We start from the raw sequence: 21,789 nt of genomic DNA on the forward strand, positions 1-21,789 counted from the left end.
ACAACTTTTTGATATAAATCCCATAACTACTTTAAAATTATGTGTCAAGTTAACATAACCCTAATATACTGATTTTTCGTTGCCACTTAAGGCCATAGTTTGGTTGAACATGACCCTGCACATACCCTACAGGAATTGAGTACTAGATTCCAATATTGAGAAGAACAAAGGAAAAACAATAGTTGGAATTGAACAAATGAGAAACTAGATGAATCAAACCTCTAGCTACCTTTAATGCTTCCCACAACATCTTGGCAACAATCTTAGCCTAGAAATGGCTAAGATAGCTTGGAGAAGGTGGTCATCAAAAGGAAACCTCATTTTGACCATTGTAATGCAAAATAACCTTGTCTCACTGCATTTCTAGTAAAAGGCTCATGAAATGATTGATTTCTCATCGCTCAAAGTCATTTTCAATAATTGATAGAGTAATCTATAAATCATTAGTTTCTTTAAGATGATTCTACTTCATTACAAGGAAAAGTTATAAAGTTTAGAAATTGTTCTTGAAATAGATTGCAAGGGTGGCATTTTGACACTTTATATATCTATAAAACTAATTCAATTCTTATGCATGCATCACTACAAAATATCAATATTTAATTAATCTAGAATATATTGTACTTACATGTCTAGATATAACCATGTTGTAGATTTAAGTGAATTCATATAATTCATAAACTTCAATTACTAGACATTCATGATTAAAACAAGAGATGCAAAGCCACATAGTTCCTGCCTAATGCTTAATGGTTGTAGAATTGTGATGGATAAATATAAAGTTAAGGTACCCTAATGATGCACATACCAAAGAGAGTGTTCATTCATAGCAAAATAAGGAACTTGTATAGATGCAATCACAATTTAGAAGTTAAAATGAACAATACTAAAACTGAAGTAGCAACAAAACCTTGTTTAGTGTTATAAGAATTGAAGCTAAAACTTCTAAATGATAGATATTAAAAAAATTTACAGCATATGGAATGTGGTGGAAATTTGGACTTAATATAGTCATTAAAAATAAGTTCAATGGGCAACATTGTAATGAACTTAGAATTTGAGATTCAACAAAAAAAAAAAGGAAAAATATTACTACAAGGCACATACTATTATAACTTGACTAAAAATTTCAAATAACAAACAAGTGACTAAGTTCTTGTTTGTATAATAAAGTACTAGGCATAGAAGATGTGTGAGACATCAAAAAGTTTATCAGATTCTAAAAGTCTAAAAAAGTAGATATGTTAATATAAATTAATTAAATTATAATAAATTTTGATGGAGTATCAAGAGGCAATCCTAGTATTCTTGGAATAGGATGTATAATTAATAATGATTTGGGAAGGTGGATCGCCAAAAAGGATAAATCCATAGGAACAACCACTAACAACCTTGTTGAACTAGAAGCTCTGCAAGAAGATCTCCAAATTTGCCTAAATCTAGGTGTATCAAAACTTATTATTGAAGGAGATTCAAAGATTGTACTAAATGCCATTAGGAAAAGGAAGATGCCTAATTGGGTTTTAAACTCTAAACTAGAAGAAGTACTAAATATTCTAGACCACTTCGAAGATATTCAGATTCTTCATATCTTCCAGGAAGGTAACAAAAAAGTAGATCAACTAGCAAATAAGGGTGTTGATAGTGAAAATATTTTAATATATAAGGAATAACAATCTAAATAGGAATCAAATAGCCATACTAATATAAAGGGATTAAGGAAAACTACTCTATTAGCGAAATTAGATTTGGAGTAGTTAGAGATTAAGGATGCATCCACATTACCTTTAGGTATCTATTTCTACAAGGGTACAAAGGTTGGCCCAAGAATATATATACGTAAAATCCATATATTTAGTTGAATGCAGCTTATAGTCATTGGTACATATGACCCACATATTTATCGTAGGGATAGTGGGAGAAAAATTATAGCTACTAATCAAGAATTTGAAAGAATCAAAGGCAATCTAAAAAGAATTAATCAAAAAAGAAAGGTTTTTAAAAAATTAAAATAGTTAGATAATAAATCAAACATCTAGAAAAGGAACTCTATGTATGAATTAGGAATTAGTAAATCATAGGCGTAGGTTTATTAGTGCGTTAAGGGCTTTATGTCTCCTGTGCTCTTATCATCATTATGTCACACCAGGCTAAATCTTATTATAGATTTATTCGATGTCATCTAGTTGACATTAGGCGATGATGGCAAACAATCTAGTTGCTTCTAGATCCTTAGTATGAGTTTTAGTTTTCTATTTATATAATTAGCTATTTACGACATATATTGTCTTGTCCATGCGGAGTCTATTTCTATTAGTATAGGATACTACAGACTCAATTCTAAAGTATACAAAATCATAATATGCTAATTGATTTGGCTTTAAATTGATATGTAAGAGTAGGATTCTATTCATCATTAGGAAATTATTGATCATCAAATTGAAGCCACAGCCTAAGATCTAAGTATAAGGCTTTTAAATAAAAAACAATTTTAATAGGGATTCAGATTGACAAAATCTTCAACACTGTTAGGATCAAGTTTGTAATATAGGTGGATATTATGTTAGAATTTAAGTGAGAGCATTCTTGAAATGTACTACTAATCAGTAATCTTTGACATAATGTTAAAGGAAAGAAACATATGAATCTCCAGCCAAGAATTCAGGGATATCTAAACTGATGTTTTTAATTAGTAATACTAACATTCATTTTGAGTTGCATTACTGATCAACAGGTTAGCTAAGTGTTATCACTCCATCCAGGATTGCAAAAAAAGAGTCAACTATAAAGTGTATATAGATCTATTCGAAGCAGTCACTCTCATCTCAAACACTGAAGAGTTCAAATGATCGTTATAAAGATCATCGGAGTTTATATAATTCACAGAAGGAATCAGTCATTTATACTGTACTCAACAATAAAAATTGGAAATTGGTAACTGGGGTATGCCCCTTTTAATAATGTAATAATAAAGGACTATGGTCTTGAGCAAGACTGGAGGTTTTCTTCTCCGTTCTTTCCTACCAGTGCCCGTTTGAATGGAGATACTCTGTTGTATTTTTATTTTTATTAACTTAATATAATCAAATGCTTCATTCGTTTACTGATCAAAAATAATAATAATAAATTATAATATAATTATATTAATAATTTGTATTATGCAAAATATAAGACAAACAAATTTAGTTAGCAATATATATTCATAAATTTAAAATTAACAGAATAAAGAATAAAGTGGATAGTATAATTTATAATTAGTATATATTAATTAAATTATAATATAATTATATTAAGAATTGGTATTATGTAAAATATAAGAAAATAAAGACCATTAGTAAAAACTATATTATATAGAAATAATTGAGCATATATATATATATGACACCCTTTTGTTTGGGCATTGAAATACGAAGAAAACATATCACTTCCACTACACCAATTGAAATGTGTTGATGAAGATATGGTAGTTTGGTGAATTATTTCATCCTATATATTGTTTTTGACCATTGACAAATTTTCATATTATAGAGTAAATCAGAATTTTCTACTTTTGTTAATTTGCACTAAACGGATGCATTATTCCTACTGCAAGAACTAACATTAAGTCCATATCCTAATCAATAATTTGGTGGAAACAATCAAAATATTATATATACCTACCTTGGTCTATAATTCTTAATGAAACCGGAAATCAAGACTTAAACTTATAGAATACAAAATTCAAACATGACTAAGAATATGAACCCTCCATTTAATTGAATAATTGATAAAAAAATAACTCAAAATTTACAAGTTACCCCCACTTATTTTATTAAATTTCCCAATTTTATTCATATAGGTAAAAAACTTGAAATCTTGCCCATGGCACATTTTATTTATCGGGATAAATATCTTAGGTTTAGGGATAGAAGAAATGTGATAGAGAAATTAGTCATTCATCTCTGATCTGTCGCTTGAGCTTCCAAGCATTCTCATTTCATCTCTGATCTGTCGCTTGAGCTTCCAGTGTATTTCTCTACAAGCTTCGTAAATAAAGAACTCTGTTGGAGGAGTTGAGATGGAGAATCATATTCCTCAATTCTACCTGCAGAAACCCTCAGATTTCAAATTTGCTTTCTCATATCAACTTAAAAAAGGGAAAGAAACAGACATACCTTCATTGAGCACTAGAACCAAATCAGCATCCATTATAGTAAAGATTCGATGTGCAATGGTAATAACCGTGCATTCAGCATACTCTCTGCGAACTGTTTCGTGAATAAGAAAATCAGTTTCAGTGTCTATTGAGGCTGTGGCTTCATCCAGCACCAGTATACGATTTTTCTGAAGAAGAACCCTTCCTAAACACATCATCTGTCGTTGACCCATACTCCAGTTTTCTCCATTCTCGCTCACTACCAGCATAGAAAGAATCAGATTACATTAATGGTTATAGAAAGTCTTGAAAGGGTTTTATAAATCTAGGAAAGGGAAAAAAAACCCTAATAAGCATATAAGAATTTAGAGGGCTCACTCTTTGCATTCAATTTTCCTTCCTCTGCATGGACAGCTCTTTCAAGTTGGCATTTTCTCAACGCCTGTAAAGAAGAGAAAACAATCTTTCTATGAAATAGACACACAAAAGAAAAAGGGGGCCTAATTTTGGGTTTTACACAAAACGGACCTCCCAAATTTCAGTGTCAGGATGCTCTTCAAGTGGGTCTAAATTCATCCGTATGGATCCCTCGAACATAACTGGATCCTGAGGGATAATACTTATCCTGGACCGGAGATCGTGCAAGCCCACCTTTGTGATGTCAAGGCCATCAATCATTATTTTTCCCCGTGCAGGTTCTACAATGCGGAACAGGGCTTGGATGAGAGTTGATTTTCCGCAACCAGTACGACCCACAATCCCCACCTTCTTTCCACCTGGAAAACTACATGTGATGCCTTTTAAGATGATTGGTAAATGTGCCCCATACCGGACCTGCATGTATTCATCTCGGACTTAAACCGATGAACTTCATATGACAGGTAAAGCTTGCTTTGGAATTACAAGGGTTAGTGAGATGTAAAGCTTTGCTGGTACTCACCTGTAAATTATCAAAATCTATCGTTCCATGTGATGGCCAATCACATTTTGGCCGATTTTCTTCGATGATTAATGGAGCCTCACTTGGAATTTTACAATATTGCAAGATTCTTTCCACAGAAATTATTGTGTTTTCCACATTGCATAGGTTGTATATCACCACAAATTGCAATGCTGTCAGATTCAGTCCATATGTTACGGCTAACCCTGCAACACCTGCAAACCGCTGGTGAAAATTAATCTTCATATTCAAGCAGCCATTTTCTTTTATCGCAAATTGATAAAATATTATTATCAGTAATAACGCTTAATTGCATCAACAGCGCCCGTGGGAAAGCTCAATAGGAGTACCAAACAAGAAGAAAATATAAAGTTTGATAGCAAGTTCATTCGGAGGCCAAGCCATTCCTGAGATGCAGAGCTGTGGAAACGGACTCGTGAATAATCATCAAGTAAAGTGAGATTGGTATTTATGAAGTTACTTTCTTTATCAAATGCTCTTATAATGGGTGCCCCAGAGATGGTCTCTGCAAAATGGCTTATAATTGGAGCTTTTTGAACACCTATCAGACGGGCCAACTCTCTTGCTGTCACTATATAGTACCTCTGCATGCATATCAACAAATAATAGTCCATTAGATGGTCAACTACATTCGTGCTATCCCATTTCATACGCAATAACTTTGGAAGAGTAGACATAATCAAATCTATTTTGGTTTGAGTTCTTACATCAATTGAAGGTTAGAAAAGAGGATCGAGCAATTGCTGATGGTATCGATCTATTGCAAATCTTTATAAACAGCACGAAAACATCTATTTTGCTTCTTCTCCCAGCCATAGAACGGTAGTCCTTTGAGCTTTTCATTGAACGGTTTGGACTGGACTTATTCCATTTGGTGCTGGAGTGTTTACTTAGGGTGTTCCATTTGTTGCTGGAGTGTTTTATGACTGAACTACTAGCCTTTTTCAAGACTAGTTCATCTTTGGTCCAAGTGTGGCTTATTTCCAACACCTCCAACCTAGTCTATAGAATGCTTGGGGCTCACAACCTGGCCTGGTATCATGTTGAGTTTTTCATAGACTAGGTAGGACTCTAACCTAGGCCCTTCCATGTGATGTTGAAGTGCTCGCTGCCAGCCCCTTTAAGATCAGTCCATCTTTAATCCAGATTTGACTTGTTTCTAACCCATTCCCCTTTCTAACAAGAGAGAGTCTAACATGGAAGGGATTAGTTTTTATAAAGCATTTGTGGGACAAGGATAAAAATGATTGGTAACTTCACTGAATTTAAAAATTATCAACAAACAAATAGATACTAGAAACTGAGAAATTCATTTAGTTACAAAACCTTTGCAAGAAAATTCCGTGGGCCTGTGATTTTCAGGTTGCTAATCAAAGGATCTATTTTGAAAGATTGAAGCAAGTGATGGAAAACCATTATGTTGTCATGCAACTTTAAGACATTTATGAGGGTTAAGAGGCAAACCTTGTATAGAAAATAAGCTGACAATCTGGAGGAACAACACAAGACTGCCTTCAGGAAGAAATTATAGGCTAATGGCTACTCCAAACCTCTCACTATTCAAGATTAGATTGTCCAAGGTAAGTTTCATTTTTCCATTTTGTTAAACCGGAAAGAAGACAATGTTATACAGTGATACATGCTTGGGCAAATTAATCTTCAAGGTAATAGAACCAGAAGGATCTAACATTTTATGAGGTCCCTTCCCACATCTAGGGGTCTCTTGGATGATCAGAAATTGTGGGAAAGCTTAAAAGACAATTGTTTGCTTATTTGCAGTCTCCTTTCTAGTGTAAAGTAATTCAATAAATTGAGAACCTACAAATTTCAACCAAACAAAAGATTTTAACGAGCATCGCCAATTTGGCTGCATCTAGAGGAAAGCAGGGCATTATTCATTGCGGCACCCTAAATAAGGTTTTTCTCTTGTATATATAGAATAGTTTTTAAGAGAAGATGATGGGACAAAGAAGGGAAGATGAAATGAGTAGTTGGACTTCACATCTAATAATCTCCCACTTGAAGGTCTACTTTCCATGGCTTTTGTCTCATTAAAAGAAAGAACACTGCAACAAATATACAAACACAATCATCAAATCCTGTGGTAGTAAATAGGCCAAGAATCAATCATCATAGTTGGAATAGCTATCCCAACTAGCTGCTAATCATATCCAACCACACAACATCAATAAATTCATAACATAATAAAGCATGGTTTGGGGTTTATTCAGTTGATCTATTTCTGCCAAGATGGATAGACGGTTTAATGTGCAGGTCAAGTTGGGGGTTCAATTGTGGGGCTTTCTCTATTCTTTTGCTTTCTTAGCAAAAGGATTATGGTGGCCAGGGAAACACTTTCTGATGCAGCTAGGGCTTCTAGCAATGGAGTTGTGGGAGACTTTGAGGACATAGGGGAGGATGCAGAAGAGGATGTTGTGCAAGCCTTTTGTGGGGTTGTTGCAATCGATGGAGAAGGGGTTCTCAGTGTTGCTGCTTCAACTTTGGTGGAGGCAACTGTTGTTATCAGGGAGGGTAGCCTTAATGATGAAGACCCAGTGGTTGATGTGGGTTTGGCTATAACAAATCCAAATTTTGGCTCTTCTTTCCTTGAGGGGGTTTCTAAAGATTTGAAGGCTCTGTTGAAGTCTTCTTGCAATAAGGAGGCTCTCGATTTGCTGAAAGAAGATCTTTATTCCCTTTTTCTTCTCCTACCTTTTCCCCTTTTGATGGCATTAATGTATTTGATGAGGACAAGATCCTTATGGACATCTTATTGGAAGCTTGTTAGACAATTAAGAGTGTTGTAAGTTCTGATCTGGAAGCCTCTGATGATGGTAAGTTTATGGGTTTGAAAAAGGGGTTTCTCTCACATTCTTTGTGAGATACTTTGTTCAGTTCAAACTACAGTTCAGTAGATAAGTCTATTCCCTCATTTTCTCTGGAGGAAAATGGGTCTCAGTCTAAGTTAGTCGAGGATGAGGTGGTTTTTTGTCTGCCTTTTGCACCAAATTTCTCTGAAAATGCTTTAAAGAAAAATGCAAGGGTTTTTTGGGGTAGTTGTCTCCTCTCCTGGCAGAGATGAGTTGAATATTGCTAGTCCTAAGGATGTTGATTCTTCTCTTCTAGCTTTGGAGGGGGTCTCTACTCTTCAGGATGGCAGGATGTTGGTTGCTTCCCCCCTTCCTGCTATTGTTATTCCTTCCCCTAACAGTTCAAAGGAACCCTGTACTATGGTGTCTGATGCAGCTGAGAAGTATACCTTGTCCCTAAAAATTTTTTTGGGACAATCTTTATATTCTACTTTCAGTGAACCTTCTGAGGTAATGTAGGAAGCTCAGTTTGAACTGTTCGTTCCTAATTCTCTTCTTAATGAGTCAGTGACCTAGTTGACGAGGTCTCTTGTTGGAAGATTTTGCCATTATCCTCAATATTCACTATTGGGTACGATGGCTTCTTCAGCCACAGAAGATTTAGTGAACAGATTGAGATAACTACAATGTTATAGATTCTCTCTCTTTTCCTTTTCCTATGTGGAGTACTGTTTAGGATTCTTCGAGAGGGCCCTTGGTTTTTGGGAATGAATGCTCTTTGTATGCAAAGCTGGTGTCCTAGTTCAACCCTCAAAGGGAAACTCTCAAGTTTTGTGTAGCTCTACCATTGGAATTTCGGAGCGAGAACATTTTTAGGATTATTGCCAACTCTTTTGGGCAGTATTGTGTTACAAATAAGATCTCCAAACTTAGTAAGCAGTTGTTGTTTGCTAGATTTTGAGTTTATGTCAAGAAAGATCAGATGTTCCTTCCTCATATTACCATACCCTCTATACTTAAGTGGGTGTTGCAAATCAAGTTTGAGGACTCTCCTTTTATTTGTTGTTCTTGTGGTAAAGTTGGACATGCCTCAAAGTGATAATCCGTACTTTGTTTGGAAATTGAAGGATCAAACTCCTGTTTCATGGAGTCACATTTTCCCTCCTCTAGATGTTTTTGTGAAGGGGTTGGAGGAAGGTCCTTCCAATAGTTTAATGATGTCTGCTTGTCAGAAGAAATTTAGACTCGAGAAGGACCATGGTTCTGAGGTAAAGAAAAGCTCCTTGGGACATTTTTGAAACCACCTTGACTTTTGGTGGGTCTCCCTGTCTTTTGGCAGCGCTCCGTTACTTTCTGTTTTTTGTCTTACTTTTTTGTTGTCTAGCTGTTTATTGTTGTCCTTGTTTGATGTTTTAATGGGCTGAATGCCTCATCTTTTCATTGTAGACGGGATGAAAGGCCTTTTAAAATCCATGCTCATCTAACCCAAAACATCAGTAAATTTATGCCAACATATCCAACCCATTCAACAACTCTCATCACTGTATAACTCGCTGTCCTACTTATTAATACCATCTTCCATGACAGAAACACATTAAAAAACCATTGATACTGAATTCTCTCACCTATGCTTTTACCGCATATTCTTCCAAGTCCTCACCAAGGACAATTTGTAGACTAAAACACCAAATCCACATGTGATCTATTGCCAATCCAAAACAAGTAACCATTGTCATGGACCTCATAAACAAAAATAGTCAAGGAAAAGGTATTTCCTTTTCAGCACTACCCTACAAGAGGACTCCCCAAGTTGGCTGAATATTTTGGCTCGGGATGTTGAGGAGAACGTTTGAAAGTTTGCCAAGAAGGGTTTGACACCATCACAAATTGGTGTAATTCTTCATGATTCTCAAGCATGTTACAAGTAGTAAAATCACTTCCAACGATACACTATGAAACCAACACCCCCAAGTAAACTAGTTTAGCCTCCCCCAACCTACAATTCCATTCCTCCCGCCCCTCTTCAGCCTGCTCTCCATGGACCTGACAAGCTTTGATACCAATTAAGTAATTTGATGAATTGAGAACTCATAAATGGCACACAGACAATGATTTAACATGGTTCACCAATTTTTCTACATCTATAAGAAAGCAGGGCATTAATCTTTACTATTCATTGCAGCAGTATACATAAGATTTTTCAATCAAGATGACGGGAAGATGAAATGAACAGCCGGACTTAACGTCCAACATCTAGGAGAAAGAAGATGAAAATCAACATTTCAAGGATATTTTATTTCTTATTCAAGATAATTAAAAAATTTAAAATGTATAGAAAAACATGTCATAAATAATGTCATAACTAGATTCAATGCATTTCGAAAGAATTAATTTTCTTTTCCCATCAGACTCTATGGTGTATTATAAACTGCAAGGCTGCAAATTAAAGTAAAAGATATCCACAGTGAGAATCCTCTTGATCCATTTTCTACTCCACCATTCAACCATATGTGTAAGTTTTTAACACTTGAGGGGAAGGTTTTTAATCTCAATCAGAAAATTTCTTGCTAAAGAAAAAGAAGACAATATGCAAGAAAGATATACCTGGTACCATACAATAATCACCAAGACTAGTATGGAAATGGCAAACACTTTCCACGAAACTTGAGACATAACAGTAATTATTCCCAGTAAATCTATCACTGAGAAAGCTAACCTCCCCAAGTTGAAAGGAAGTGTTCTGTCCACTACATTCTGATCCGTAGATACCTGTCAATTCCAATGATTTGCTTTGAATTAGCATAAACCAATGAACTTATGCTTCTCTGTTTGACACTGTAGCATGATATATTCCCCAACAAATTTCTAGATAGCAAGCCAAACTACAGCCTCTGTACAGGAATACAGATTAGAGACGATATTTTCAATGAGTCAATCGAATGAAACTGAACAATATCAACAACAGATATAGGGGATGCAAAGAATGAAAAAACAAAGATTGTTGTCAAAGCAAGTACATTTATATTTCTACATTGTTAGTTTTAGGTAGCTTGGACAGCTGTTCGTCCATATGTAATTAATTGGCAAATAATTGTTAGAGTTATGACAAATATTTGTTAATTAATTGACTCCTTCTAGAAGCCACTAGTAACTATTGGTTAGGTTGCTTTAATCGAGAAGCAACTAAAAACTTCTTGGTTAGGAAGCAACTAGAAACTTCTTGGTTGAGTTGTCTTTATCAAGAAACAATTAGAAACCTCTTGGTTAAGTAGTATAAAAAGGGGTCAAGGGAGGCATTTGGAGAACAGAATAAAACAAAGAACAAGAAGAAGTTGTAAAAGTGTTTGCAGTGTTTGCAAATGAGTTTGCAATGATAGCAAACAGTCTTACAGTGTTAGCAAGGGTGCAGTGATAGCATTGGGGATAGCAGTGGGAATATCAGCAGGAGAATTTAGGAGGTTGTCCGAATTCTGCCAATGAGAGGTAAGGAATTTTGTATCTCTTGATTTGCTGAAGTTAATATATTTTCCATCTGCAGAACTGGTTTTCCCTGAGGGGCTTTTCCAAGGACAATTTGTCCAAAAATATTGTGTTCTTTGTGTTCTGAATTTCTTTCCGTATTTTATTGGTAAAGTTGCAGTTGTGTTATTTTTTGATATTAACTGTGAATTTATTTTCCGGCAGTTTAATAATCGTTTACGATAGGAGATTAATAATCAGTGACTGCAACAGTGTTAATTTTCACATACATAACAACAAAATGCAGGCTACTAAAATGACTGATGAACTGACCCGATTTAATATACGAACGGTAGGAGTTGAATCATAGAAGGCCATTGGTGCATGGAAAATACAACTAAGCATTCTCACAAAATACATCTGTGCTGTCTGAAGAGCAGCTTTTGATAGAACTAGAGAGCGCAGCAATGCGCAAAAAACACTACCCACAGCCAGTGAAATATACACTAAAATGAGTAGAGAATTATTAATGATTTGTTTGTCATCTATGCTTGTGGGAGATTCAGATGCCATCCAATAGTTACTATAGATTTCCAATATTTGAAATAACACATGAGCCAGTAATATCACAATGATTAAGAGGCCCTTGTATACTGCAGTTAGATAGGAACAGTAAATCTGAAAACCAACCATCCCTTGCTGCTTCTCTTCATCCTGCACAATCTGTTCTTTCTTGAGCCTGGTATCCTCTGCCCCATTTTCCCTACCATTTTTTTCTATATTTTGTACTGAGTTCTGGATATTCAGGTTACTAACTGGCTTGCAAACGTTTTCAAATGCTATCTGTCCCTTACTCAGTTGCCCCTCTCTACTACTTTTAAAAGTGGATTCTTTCTTTAATGCATTGACAGCCTCCATAGCTTGATCATGTGAACCAACCATTCTTATAAAATCCATGCCTTCTTGCAGAAGGTGATTGTATTGACCAGCCTCAGTAACCATGCAATCTCGCATTACCTGTTTGGGGATTTGAGCTAATTTATTAAGAATTTTTACTACAGAAATTTTTACAAGACAAAATACCAACAGGCATGTATTTGAATTTTCTATGCGGGCATTATGAAGATGAGACTTACTAGAATGAGGTCTGCAGGAGGTAAGAATCCAACTTGGTGTGTCACATATAATATAGTCTTTGATCTTAAAATTCCTTGTATGCACTCCTGTGAATCCGAAAATTCCATTCAATACATTGAGATAAAAAACTTTAAGATTCTGTGTGCTACTACCTATAAGAGTTTCCAACTCAGGAGCATTTCCTGGAGAAGAACAAACGATATCCTAAATGCATATTGGAACAAAGATTATAATTCTAGACTAATGATCTTATGTCATAGAGTTTCTACGAGCTTTTACATTTTATTCTCTCTTTCCGAAACAATTGAAATGTGCGGCCATTAAGTATGAATTTCTGCTGTATTCCAAGTTTCTAATACTACCTTGAAGAGGTGAGTTCCAGTGTCTGCATCGACAGCACTGAAAGGGTCATCAAGAAGATAGATATGTGCATCTTGGTATATAGCACGGGCCAGCTGTATTCTTTGCTTTTGCCCACCACTTAAGTTAATACCTCTCTCTCCTATCTGAGTTTGATCTCCCAGGGAGAACAACTGGATGTCCTTCTCCAGTGCACAAGCTTTGAGAACTTCTTTATATTTTATTTCATCCTTGGCTTTCCCGAACAATATGTTCTCTTGTATTGTCGCAGACTGTATCCATGGAGACTGAGAAACATATGCTATGCGGCCTCTCAGCTTAACTTCCCCAGAAAGTTTTGTCATTTCTCCAAGAATACATGACAGAATGTTTGACTTGCCTGAACCAACTGGTCCACAGATTGCAACTTTCATCCCAGCTTTCACCTGCAACCTACTTACAGATAAATTAGATGCTGGCGAGAAAGGATCCCAACTGAATTCTCCATTTTCAATTTCAATTATTGTTTCACTTGTTCTCATTTCTCTGTTCTTAGTGACTCCGAAGTGGTCTTCATCCTCGCATCCTTAGCTTCCATAATCTTGTATTGAAATTTCTTTTGCAGTCGCACAATAGGCTGGTTTGCAAGTACCAAGGCTATTATTCCTGCCAGGCCTGTAAAAATTGTAAAATTCAGGAGATGGAAAACCTTAATAAGCATAGAATGGTGCGGGTCTATTGTTTTTATTATCTTTAAACATGGTTAACTGATGTTTGAGCTTTTTAAGGGATGCAAGTTCAGTTTCAATAATAATGGGGGGGGTCTATTATCTTTATTATCTTTAAACATGGTTAACTGATAATTGAGAGAAAATAGCTCATTAAGAATCTTTCACCTGCAAGGGAAGCTATCCCCAGGTTTCTGTACAAAATGAAGAGAGCAAGGAGAATCTGGATTGGCAACAACCAAATTTCATGCCAAAACCAAGCGAAGTCTGCAACAGTATGGACATCTGTGCTTGCATAATTGATAATTTCTCCACCAGTATGTCTTTGTCTGGCGGCATATGAAAGCTTGAGACCTTTCTTATATATGGCAGCTGTCAGGGCTGCTCTGATCTGTAAGCTAAGCCTATGGGATCCAAAGAACCAATACGGCCTTGTAAATGATTCTATCACCTTTGTCCCAATGAAAGCAGAGGCAAACATATACCCACCCCAGTCCCCAAACACGTCTTCTTGTTTTCCTTCCAAATGCTCCATTAATGGGTTCATCAGGTAAGGACCCACAAAACATGAAATGGTATAGGCTAATGCAAACAGTGCATTTACAGACCATTCTTTACAAATAGATAAGAATATAGTTTTTGCTAACACTTTGCTGCATAAGGGGCTGTTTGCCCTGAACTTACTCAGGTTGGATTGGAATGTAAGATCTGATTGCAAAGCAGTGTCTTTGCCAACTAAAGAAGGCACGTGATCAAGCTTTAAACAAGTCTCGTATCCATGTTTAAGCAGAGAGTTAAGCCAGCTGAATGTGAGCAGACTGAACAGATTGGCACTTGCATAGGAAGTAATGGTGTGCGTTTCATTTTGGTTGTCTAACAGAGGCTTTCTGATTTCCATGATCAATTGTGTACTGAGTAGAAAATTTGGGTATTTGTCCGCGCGGACGTTCTTGTGTGTTGCCCAAGGCAAGATGGTCAAGCTTGACCATCAAGCGCTCTTGGAAGTATTCTACCAATTGTCCGTTTTATATGATATATATAAATTTTGTCCCTTCCACTACCTTACATATAATATATATAAATTTTGTCCCTTCCACTACCTTAGTCCACCGGACAAGTTGTAGAAATTCATATGGTATCTTTTGTTTTAATGTGCAAATAATTAAGAAATTTTCTTTATTAATTTTTTTAAATGGGTGGTAGAAAGGTGTAATATTTTAATGAAGAAGGATGCTTTCAGTTCCTATCATTGAAGGATAAATATAGTGTTTTATAGGCAGTTGATAATCAAATTAGAAAGTATTTGCAAATGTATTATGAACATTTGCAAAGTTTGCAACCCCATTTGCAAAATCTTCATCATGGAGGAAACTTCGTAGTTAAGCACGTTCAGGCTGGAGTAGTACTAGGATGGGTGACCTCCTGGGAAGTCCCAGTGCTTCACCCCTGTGAGCATCACCTAGATCCAATGAGTGCTAAGTGTTCCATTTATTCTCATGAGAGATGGATTCATGTTGAATCACTACTCATGAAATATGGGTCAATGAGTTTGACTCAAAAATCACACAGTTAAACCCTGATAGCAATATCACAATTTGACTAGCTATGGAAATTATCTCCTACTTATCAATTGATGAGCTTAAGGGGCTTTCTAATAAATGGTTCATAAGGCACAACACTTGGTGAAGGTTTTGCAAATGAGGTTGCAAGCTTTGGGTTTAACCATGGAGAAACTCCGTAGTTAAACGCGCTCAAGCTAGAGTAGTACTGGGATGGGTGACCTCCCGAGAAGTCCCGATGCTTCACCCCTGTGAGCATCACCTAGATCCAATGAATGCTAAGTGTTCCATTTATTCTCATGAGAGATGGATTCATGTTGAATCACTACTCATGAAATATGGGTCAATGAGTTTGACTCAAAAATCACACAATTAAATCTTGATAGCAATATCACAAGCTTTGTTTTGTTTAACTATTTTTTCTTTTCTTCTATCATTATTGGTCAATTAACTAAAATATGATTGAATTAGCTTATTTTGTTGTACGATGAAGTGGCTAGATCCCAATATATTTTGCTTGAAAGAATATGTTTTCTTTAACATTGTTTTATTTTGACTAAACTCGATGTCTTATAATATTGTTCAAAATATTAAATAATATGTAATAAAAATCTTTATTATACAAATTATAAAATTTATGGTGATATTGTATGAAATGTAATATTTATTTTTATCATTATATAATTTTATTGTATATATTTATATATTTGTAATTTCATGTGAAAAGTATATTAATATTAACAGTTAATATTAGTAAGGTTATCATAATAAATTAAATTGAAAGTGTCACCCAAATACCAAGGTTATCATAATAAATGAAATTGAAAGGTTATAGGTGAAGTGTCATCCAAATTCATATAAATCAATCCTTTTTATTATGTCACTCAATGTTTTATTAATTAACATGTACAAGATATTTATAGTTATTATTAGATTAGTTGACATTATTTATTATTTTATTTGATCTCTAAGAGTGAAATGTATAAAGATTGTAAAATCATTTATTGAGTTTTGTGCACAAAAAGTTAAAAGTTTAAACTACTATTGTAGCAAAAATAGCCAATCAAATCTCAAATAAATAATTTATTTTCAACCATTAAAAATGCACCATATATTAAAACTTTATAGATGAAAAAAAGTAGTTGAAAAATAAACTAATATGATTGGACAATAAAAATTAAAAATTAAGAAGTTGCATTTCAATGAATGCTATTGTATCCTACCTATGATAGGAACTAATAAGTACATCAGTATTTTATTAATTAGACAAACTTTACACACACACACACAAAAAGGGTGGATATTAAAGCACATTTCAAAAGTCATATGTAGCAAAGCTTAAAGATAAATATAAATATGGGAAAATAAAAAGGATAAGCATTGTTGGTAAATGCATTTGTCACTACAAAGTTATTTTTGAAAATGACCATGTTCGTCCTGTAAACAATGACAATTGTGCCAACAGTTGGAGAGATTGCAACTAATCACTATTGGCTTGCAATCTTCTATTACGTTTGAGAGGGGCAGCTCCCTCATAAGATATATGTTTTTATTTTTTCAATAAAATTGCAATCAAACATTGAAAGATAGAAAGAAAGCTATTGATGACGAATGCACCAAACGACTTCTAAGCTTCCCTAGATTAACTTAAACCATTAATAAGAACAATCAAGATCTACATTTGATAGTTATCATTAGCACAGTGTCAATTCAACGAGTCATAAACATTTGCATGATACCATGAAAACACTCACTACAAAGAGAATCAACAATTCAAATTTGTAGTAAGAGAACCCAAAATGTGTTTTCCTTTATTTTCTTGCATCAAGAACATAAGAGGAATTTTTGATTCTAAAGAAAAAATCTCTACACACATTCCAAAAATTATCTTGCTACCAAAATTCTAACATGACTATTTTCTAATTCCCAAAGTCCAAAAAGTCCCCTCTACAAAGAAAAATTATCCCTTATATAGACTTGAGGTTAAGAACTACTCTTTTGTAGTTGATAACCAACTCTCTTTTACGTGATTTGGGAGAGGTTAATTAACCTCAATAAAATTAACCAAAAGTACGAAAAAGGCATTAAGACTAAGATTGGAGAAATATATTGCCATGAACCAGTGCATGAGCTTATATAACACACTCAGCTAGTAACACACAAGGATTAGACACCATGCTCAAAATCACAATTTCTCATTCGTTGAATCATCAAAAATATGTTTAGTATATCATCTTTTCCATGTCTCTATCCACTTGATAATGTGAATCTCTTTGTAAAATAGCATTGTAACATATTCATAACTCAACATTTGTGAAAGATCTAAAATTTTCATCTACACTTAATAGCAAATGTAATATCATATGTACTCTATACACCTTTCTCCACCTTTCTTCTACACTTTTTGCAATTTGGATTCAGATTTGTACCTTTCATCTTCACTTTCGAGTATCACAAGTTCAATCTCTTTTACGGGGTTGGTTAAACAATTTGAATTGGTGCAATTATAACCACAAATCTAAGAAAGACATTGCTTTTGATAGGGGTATAACATGGCGGAGATGCTCTTTACTTTGAAGAATATGTCTTATATTTCATGTGCACTATCTATAGTGAGCATTATATGAGGTTGTGTTGTGCATCCTTTGATTGAACTGAGCATTCACCGAATGCGCAGAAGATGGAACTTGCAATAATACTCTAGTAATCGACATTTTGCAAACCAATATATACAGTAGGAATGGGTGTAGAAGAGGATTGAAGATCCATACCACCGCATGGTGTGAGCTAGATTACTGAAAACATATCCATAAAAGTCTCAAATTTCTTTTCCTAGGTTCTCTACAAATTGGATGTGTTTGAAGACTGTCTTGCTAATACATTAACTATGTTATAGCTCGTGCGGTCACTAAGGGAATGTGTTATGTTAGTTCTTTGTAAACCGTAGGCAAGAGATGGAGAAACGGTGTGCCCTACCATTTTAACCTCTATTCAACCACTGGTATTATCCCCATACTGTATACATTTCCAATGATCTTGGAATTACCTCTTTTACACTCATTAGAAATATTTTATAAGTCCTTTAGAAAAGTCACTCTTTAGAAATGTCAAGGAGTGATAAGGTCTAGATGATCTTTGGTGAAAACCCTCTAACAAGGTCACATGTAATGACGTGTATAAAACCTTTTATAAGGTTGGCTCCTAACAAATATCACTTGAGAAGAGTGAAAATATGTGGGTTTACGATCCTAGGTGGTTTTTCACTTTACAAGGTTTCCACATTAAATACTTGTGTCAATATGTATTAATTCTTTTGTGTTGCAAGTTGATTTCCAAGTCCTATGTTATTGTTACAACTTGGTACATAAACTAGAAGATAACTTTGATACTCGATATATAAAGGAACAGTGATGTATTTTAACTTGAAAATTTGATAAAAAGATGAAATTATTTCTAATTATGATGTTTTATATGGTTGTTGGGTTATTAATCTAAAAAATTAAATTTTGTAAGTTAGTGAAAAGGTATTTTTAAGGCCTATAGGATAACTAGTTAATCTTAGATTGGTTTTTACAAGGCAGTGACAAAACACTTAGTCATTATTCTATCAGTATTATAGTGGAAGCCGAGTGATCAAAGCAAGTCGAGTAATCAATGTGAGTCAAGTGATCAAAGCATGTCAAGCATAAGTCGTCAGACGATACATGTTGAGTAATATACATAGATAGTGTCAAGCACCAGTATGTGTCAGGCAGATAGTTAGTGTTGAGTCACTCATGAGCCAAGTAAATAGAGTATGTCAGGTCATTCAAGAGACAAGTTATAGCATTAAGAATGTAGTGGATGTCGAGCATCAAAGGCTTCAAGTGTCGAGTAAACAGCTTTGGACATAGTTGTTTGTAATAGCACAAACTCCTATGTAAACCATTTTTGGGCTCACTTAAGGATTATTTTATGATTTTAGAAGATTTATACATGTATATATTTTGAATCCCTATGAAGTACATGCAATCAATCAAATTGAGGGATGTTCTAAGTGGAAAAATAGATGAATCACAATCATTGATTCTAACCTAACCCTAGCCAACTTGTGTTTACAAGAGATAAACCCTAAAAAGTTTGTAAGCAATATATGCATGAAGGAGACGCAAGAGAGGCGAATGTTAAGTGTGGAGAGCATTTGTAATGACTATGGAGGTTGTGATCATGTTATGAATTGTAGAATCAGTTAGGAAGAACAAAGGAAAGTAGAGAGAGGATAGAGGAGATATATCTGATTAGAAGGATCAAGTACACACCGGGAAAAAGAAGATATGACATCTAGCAACAAAGTGCTAATCAAAGGATCAATGTTGAAATATTTTAATAGGTGAATAAGTGCAAATCTCCTAACAGAGTAGTCTTAATAGCCTTTTGTAAATCCTTTAACAGGTTGCTTACTTTATTGTAAGTTAAAGTCCTTTAACCAAGCACACTTTTAGTAGGGTGTTGAAATCCTTTAATAGGGTGAGACCTAATAGTCTTTGTAAGTCTTTAATAGGGTAGACATTTCATAGTGTAGATTGTAGTTTATGGTCAAACTTATTGTAACCTTAATAGGGTACACTTTACAACTGCAGTAGTGAAGATTTTTGGGTGTCATCCCCACCCCAATTTTACCTTCTCATTGGAGGGTTTCTAGATAACCAAATATCTTGTGTCATATATGTTATTTGTTTCATGCTATGTATGAATATGTTTAGTTTTCTATTCTATTTTACATGCAAATTATGAGATGGATGTGTAGTAAATGTTTTTATGGTTAAAGTTTTGAAGTACTGATTCACCCCCCAACCCCCCCGCACCCCCCCCCCCCTCTGAGTTTACTTCTCACTGTTATTTCCAACACTTGTAATAACTAATTCACCCCACTCCCCCAGTTATTTAACAATTGGTATTAGAGTTGAGTGCTTGAAGGAAAAGTTTAAAGGAACTTAAGCGAAAGATTTGAAGATGTATAAGAATAAGGTACTAAAGCTAAACAAGGAGAAATTTTCATCGTGGAAGAGAAAGATGAAGTCGCATCTATCTGAAATTAGAGACCACAAATTACACTTTCTAGAAAATGAGTGCACCCTTCCCAATGGACCTATGACAGTTGATGAGATGATCCAAAATAAAGAACATAATAGTGTGATGATTGAGATTGATTTTGCATTGAATGATGATGAATTTGATGATGTCAAAATCATGCTCGTGTTAAAGAAATGTAGGACAAGATGATACTTGTGCATGGAGGAGATGAGAATGTCTTAAGAGATAAAGTAAAAATTATAAGAGTAAAATATGATGATATGAAGATGAAAGATAGAGAAAACATTATTCGGTATATTAATCGAATAAATAAGTTATGAGTGTAATCAAAGCTACTGGAGTAGTCATGAGTGATTCATAAGTTTGAAGTGAAATTTTGTAGAACATTATTGCCTATATATACTATAAGATTGTCTACTTTTGAGGAAGTTAGAGCTATGTCTGGTAACAATCTTACTCTTGATGGTTTGGTTGGTCGATTGACTGTATTTGAGTTAAGTAACTATGATAATAGTGTGTCCAATATTGAGAATGTGTTTATGCATTTAATAAACATTAGAAGTTCAAGGAAAGAAAAGAGTAGTAAGAATGAGAGTGATTCATATTTACATGAGAATGAGATGGATGAAATTGAAGCATTGCTTGCAAGGAGGTTTTAGAGAGGTAAAGGAAGATTCAAAAGGTAAACTACCTTTGATATATTTTAAATGTAATGCAATTGGTCACTTTGTTGCTAAATGTCCTAAGAAGTATAGGAATGAAAAGAAAGAAAAGAAGGAGAAAAATACAAAAAGGATAAGGATCACAAGAGCTACAAGGAAAAAGGAAAGAAGTCATGCAACATCATTCAAGAAAAGTACACTAAGTCAAATACTGAAGATGAGAACCAAGTTGAGGAAGTTGTATATGTTTCTATTAAAGAATATCCTAATGAGGAAAGGTATGAGGAAGAAAAAGCCACTATTTCTCATGTTAGTAAGAATGAAACATGGATTATTGATAGTGGATCCTCACATCACATGACTAGAGATATTAATAAGTTTGATAAATTTTAGGAATATGATGGTTGAACTATTATTTATTTGGAAATAATGCAATATGTCCAATTAAAGGTAGAGATTCATTGATGCTAAATTAAAGAATCAAATGTGATGATGCATATTGAGTTCATGAACTAAAATATAATCTATTGAGTGTTGCACAGCTAAATAATACAAGTCACTGATTGGAATTTCAGTGCATAAAGGTAAAGATCTATGACAATGATGGAAATTTGATTGGTGTTGTCAAAAGAAAACAAGAGGTGACTTATTTTACTTATATCCTACTACTATTTCATGTGTATTTGCTAGAATTGAAGATGTGTGGCTTTGCAATAAGATATTGGGTCGTGTAAATTTTTAGAATATTGTCAAAGTTAATAGAAGGAAGAAAGTGAGAGGTTTACCAAGATTTTATAAACCTAATAATGATATGTGAAAATAATGTCAACTTGGTAAGATGACTAAGTCTATTTTCTCAAGTAATTCACATTTATCAAATCAAATTACGAAACTAGTTCATACCAACTTATTTGACCAATGAAAGT

At 34.4% G+C, this 21,789-nt stretch overlaps 1 pseudogene across 1 annotated transcript; it reads right to left on the bottom strand.

Moving 5' to 3' along the window:
- Positions 1-3,803: 3,803 nt before the first annotated feature.
- LOC149532268 (ABC transporter C family member 9-like) lies at positions 3,804-14,550 on the bottom strand (annotated as a pseudogene). The gene is made up of 11 exons (XR_016357054.1): positions 13,738-14,550; positions 12,865-13,516; positions 12,502-12,588; positions 11,699-12,382; positions 10,511-10,675; positions 5,380-5,680; positions 5,076-5,290; positions 4,664-4,969; positions 4,514-4,577; positions 4,155-4,394; positions 3,804-4,084 (listed from the first exon to the last, which is right to left on the bottom strand). The product of XR_016357054.1 is annotated as an ABC transporter C family member 9-like (transcript).
- Between the last annotated feature and the right edge of the window lie 7,239 nt (positions 14,551-21,789).

Source organism: Cupressus sempervirens, chromosome 10 (genome assembly GCF_028749045.1).
Source record: "Cupressus sempervirens isolate cs-2001-9-10 chromosome 10, ASM2874904v1, whole genome shotgun sequence".
Taxonomy (NCBI): Eukaryota; Viridiplantae; Streptophyta; class Pinopsida; order Cupressales; family Cupressaceae; genus Cupressus; species Cupressus sempervirens.